This window comes from Pistacia vera, unplaced genomic scaffold (assembly GCF_008641045.1).
Source record: "Pistacia vera cultivar Batoury unplaced genomic scaffold, PisVer_v2 Contig797, whole genome shotgun sequence".
Lineage (NCBI taxonomy): Eukaryota > Viridiplantae > Streptophyta > Magnoliopsida > Sapindales > Anacardiaceae > Pistacia > Pistacia vera.
The window spans coordinates 37567-42880 of NW_022196664.1; the positions used below are offsets into that span (position 1 = coordinate 37567).

The 5314-nt window shown below is 38.0% G+C and overlaps 1 non-coding gene across 1 annotated transcript; it reads right to left on the reverse strand.

The window, feature by feature from the left end:
- Positions 1-1692: 1692 nt before the first annotated feature.
- On the reverse strand, positions 1693-1799 carry LOC116117071. Its single transcript, XR_004125914.1, has one exon. It is a non-coding gene; the product is annotated as a small nucleolar RNA R71 (small nucleolar RNA).
- Between the last annotated feature and the right edge of the window lie 3515 nt (positions 1800-5314).

The following is a 5314-nucleotide window of genomic DNA, read 5'->3' on the forward strand; positions in this document are numbered from 1 at the left end:
ATAGGTCACGGGCTTGTTAGGTCAATGCATTATCCTAATCTGAATCTGAATGGGTTAAGGCATTTACTCTTTTCCTAAGTAAGATCAAAACCCTAGGACTATAAAGAAGGGTCTTTAAGAAGTTTTAAAGGAGTTTTTTGGAGAGAAAGAAAAGGATGACTACTAGTTTGGAGATCGGGATTCTTGAAGCTCTTATTCACCAATTAGAGAAGTGTTTATATTTTTCTTTCTTGAACTCATGTTGTTGAATAGAATGATGGTTTTTATTATTGTAACTATGAACTAAATCACTTTTCTAGGGCTAAAGGTGTAGCCCAATTTATGAATATGTGTTGACATTATCTTTATTAATTTCTTATTGAGCATTAATTCTAAGTTTTATTATTGTGTGTAATGCTTTCAATTCTTAAGGATCCGAGGGTTGAATGAAATCATGGGTTGGGTTAAGATCGAGAGATGAAACCTGATTTGTCTAAGGTAATAAAACCATAGATTGAGCGAACGCTAGAGATAGGTTACCGCGATCTATAAGGCTCTGGTAAATTCCATCGAACTTAATGATCTCTTAGCTTCTAAATCCAACTTAGAGATATTTTGGGTTGTTGTTTATGGGTTAATTCACTAATTGTTCGAGAGAAAATTAGGGGAATATTAGGGAGTTTGGCCTTTAGAATAAGCTTACTTAGGATAGTAATAATCGTCAATACATAGGAATAAATTGGTGTGAAATCTGTGCCCTAGGGTTTAGCCATATTGATCTTTATACCATAGCTTTTATAAAATTCTGATTTGTTTAGTTTTTAATTTGTTTTCCTTTTCATTAAATTCATTCATAAAATTCTGTTTCATCAAATAGCAATAAAATAGACTAGTTTGGTACTTGGTAGGTAGTTCTCTTGGGATTCGACACTCGTTTACTCGAGTTTTACTACTTGCACGATTTCATACACTTGCGAAAAGCCTGTCAAGTTTTTGGCGCCATTGCCGAGGAACTATTTCATTTTACCAATATCAATACGAAATATTTAGTTGCTAATTTGATTTGTTTTATTTTTGTTTACTAATTAATTTTTATTTTTGTTTGTTTTGGTTGTTGTTTTCAGATAGAATCTGAAGAGTTTACGTTCAAGAGGTAGTGGTGATCTTAATCCACTAGATTTTGAGATCGAGAGAACGGCTAATCAATTGAGGAAAGAAAAGAGGCAAGCTGACTTTGAAAAATCAATGGCTAACACAGGAATTGGCAATCCTAATGTGGAAAATCAAGAGAATGAGAATGAGGATGCCTTAGGAGGAAATGCAATGGGTGGAGTAGCAGTGGTTCAGAGAGCATTGAAGGACTGCTCTAATCCTACTATTAATTGGTACTATTCTAGCATCAGGAGACCACCCGTTCAAGCGAATAATTTTGAGATTAAGCCAGCAATTATTCAAATGATTCAACAGTCAGTCCAATTCGATGGGTTACCTAATGATGACCCCAACCTGCATATCGCAAATTTTTTGGAGTTATGCAACACATTCAGGCATAATGGAGTATCCGATGATGCAATTAGGCTAAGGCTTTTCCCATTCTCTCTTCAGGATAAAGCTAAGGCTTGGTTGATTTCTCTGCCATTTGGGAGCATCACAAAATGGAACAAGTTAGCTCAAGCGTTCCTCACTAAATATTTTCCACCTACCAAGTCTGCCAAGCTAAGGAGTGAGATTGCCAACTTTTACCAACAAGATTCAGAGTCATTGTATAAAGCATGGGAAAGGTATAAGGTTCTTTTACGGAAGTGCCCTCACCATGGTTTACCAATCTAGTCGCAAGTGCAAACGTTCTACCAAGGGTTGCTACCAACTATTCAAGTTATGATTGATGCTGCAAGTGGGGGAGCCTTGAACAATAAAACACCAGAGGAAGCATACAATCTGATTAAGGTGATGGCGAATAATAACTATATGAGGACTTCAGAGAGAACTTCAACAAGGAGATCAGCGGGAGTGCAGGAAGTTGACAGTTACACTGCATTGGCTGCTCAACTTTCGAACATCCAGAAGCAATTAGGTAATGTGTTAAAAATAAATGAAATTGAATCTTCTTCTCTAACATGTGATCTTTGTGCAGGAAATCATTCATCGAAGGATTGTCAAGAAGGGAACCTGTTTGCTCAGCCTGAACAAGCCAATTACGTTAATAATTTCCAAAGGGGGCAAGGGAATCCATATTCCATCACATATATTCCAGCATGGAGGAAACACCCGAACTTTTCATGGAGCAACAACAATGAGGAAAAACAATCTCCTATTTTTCAACCTCAAGAGCCAAAATCTAATTTAGAGAATGTGTTGACCAAGTTCATTGAAGAGACAAGCAAGAGGTTTGAGAAGACTGACGTCTTGGTTCAAAATCAATCAGCCTCTATTAGGAACCTTGAGACTCAAATTGGGCAAATTCATAACATATTAGCGGGAAGAGTTCAAGGAGTTTTGCCAAGCAATGCAGAGAAAAATCCTAAGGAACAAGCGCATGCAATCACCTTGAGGAGTGGACAAATTTTGGAAAATTCAGAGGGTGAAAAACAGAGGCAAGAACAAGACTTGAAGGATAAGCAGAAGAACGATTTTCGCGATGATGACATTCCTCACTGCAGTGATCGTGAGAATGTGGAGAGGCTCGTCCGAAACAAGGATGATTGCCGCGGTGATAATACTAGTGGCCGTGGCGAGCATGATCCTACTCACAATTCGTCAGAACTTTCAACTAATCGTCGCGGCGATGAATCTGGCGATCGCGGCGAGCTTGCATCTGAATAGAAACCTTCTTCGAGCCAGGCAACCCTTCCATACCCACAACAGTTGAAGAATCAGAAGCTTGATAAGCAATTCGGTAAGTTTATTGACATGTTTCGAAGTTTACATATTAATATCCCTTTGGTTGATATGCTAGAACAGATGCCGAAATATGCGAAGTTTTTGAAGGAGATCCTCATGCACAAGAGAAAATTCGAGGAACACGAGAAAGTTATGCTAACGGAGGAATGCAGCGCGCTGATTCAAAAGAAACTACCACTTAAACTATGAGATCCAGGGAGTTTTACTATCCCTTGTATTATTGGTAGTTGTTATTTTGATAAAGTGATATGTGATTTAGGGGCAAGTATAAATTTAATGCCGTTTTCTATTTATAGGAAGCTTGGATTAGGAGAAGTGAAGCCAACCACTGTGTCGCTCTAATTAGCTGATCAATCGATAACATATCCTAGGGGGGTGGTAGAAGACATCTTGATTAAGTTAGACAAATTGATTTTCCCAGTAGATTTCATAGTGTTAGACATGGAGGAAGATAGGGAAATACCTTTAATTTTATGACTACTTTTTCTAACCACAAGTAGAATATTGATAGATGTCCACTGAGGGAAATTAATCTTAATAGTAGAAGCCGAGCAAGTAGAATTTGATGTGTTTAAATCTATGAAGCGTCCATCTGAATTAGACTCATGTTTTAAGATTGATGTTCTTGACACCATAGTGGAGTAGAATTTTGAAGAGAGCTACCCCATTTTTCCTTTAGAGAATTGTTTGATGAATTCTAGAGATCAGGAGGATGAAGTTGATAGTGAAGAGATAAGGGAGTGTTTAAGATACTTAAATGCTCTACCACCCTTGGTTCGTCCTGAAGCAAATTCGATAAGAGAAATTGGAGCTGTGGTGTCTCAGTCAACTTTACCAATCACAAAGGCCCCTACACTTGAGCTCAAGCAACTACCATCTCATTTAAGGTATGCATTTTTAGAAGGGGGTAAATTTTTTCCAGTCATTATTAATGCTTCTTTGAGTGTTGTAGAGGAAGAAAAGTTGCTGCGCATATTGAGAAAATACAAGAAGGCCATTGGATGGACAATTACAGATATAAAAGGTATCAGTCCTTCAATTTGCACGCACAAGATCCTAATGGAGGAAAGTTATAAGCCTACCGTCCAACCACAAAGAAGATTGAATCCATCAATGCAAGAAGTGGTCAAGAAGGAGGCGTTGAAGCTCTTAGACGCTGAAATTATATATCTAGTTTTGGATAGTGCATGGGTAAGTCTAGTCCAAGTAGTGCCAAAGAAGGGAGGAATGACAGTGGTCCGTAATGATAACAACGAGCTGATTCCAACACGAATAGTCATGGGATAGAGAGTATGTATCGACTATCGCAAACTGAATTTCGCGACTCATAAGGACCATTTTCCATTGCCATTCATCGATCAAATGTTGGAGAGGTTAGCTGGCCATTAGTTCTATTGTTTCCTAGACGGATACTCAGGCTACAATCAAATTGCTATAGCGCCAGAAGATCAAGAGAAAACGACTTTCACGTGCCTATATGGAACATTCGCCTATCGAAGAATGCCTTTTGGCTTATGCAATGCTCTTGCAACTTTTCAACGTTGCATGATCTCAATACTCTCTGATATGGTTAAGAAGTCCATTGAAGTTTTCATGGACGATTTTTCTGTTTTTGGAGATTCTTTTGATGATTGTTTAACTAACTTATCTCATGTTTTGCAGAGATGTGTTGACACTAACTTGGTGCCAAATTGGGAAAAATGCCATTTCATGGTATGAGATGGGATTGTGTTAGGTCATTGGATATCCGCGAATGGAATTGAGGTGGATCGAGCAAAGATTGAAGTCATTGAGAAACTACCACCTCCAAACTCAGTGAAGGCTATCAGAAGTTTCCTTGGGCATGCGGGTTTTTATAGGAGATTCATACAGGACTTCTCTAAAATCTCTAAACCTCTTTGTGATTTATTAGCTAAGGATGTTCCTTTTAATTTTAGTCAAGAGTGTTTAGATGCATTTAAGTGTTTAAAAGCAAAGTTAATTTTTGCTCTTATTATTGTTGCGCCCGATTGGGAACTACCTTTTGAACTCATGTGTGATGCAAGTGACTACGCTTTAGGGGCTGTTTTAGGACAACGAAAATGTAAGGTTTTGCATGTGATTTATTATGCCAACAAGACTCTAACGGGACCATAGTTAAATTATGCTACTACTGAAAAAGAATTTTTAGCAGTAGTATTCTCTATTGATAAATTTTGTTCTTATTTGCTAGGTACTAAGGTTATTGTGTATACTGACCATGCTGCATTGAAGTACCTCCTAGCAAAACGGGATTCCAAGCCAAGATTATTGCGATAGGTATTGCTGTTACAGGAATTTGACTTTGAGATTAAGGACAAGAAAGGAACGGAAAATCAAGTGGCTGACCATTTATCCCGATTAGAGTCCAATGAAGAAGTTCGAAAGGAAGAAAAGCCAATCAACGAATACTTCC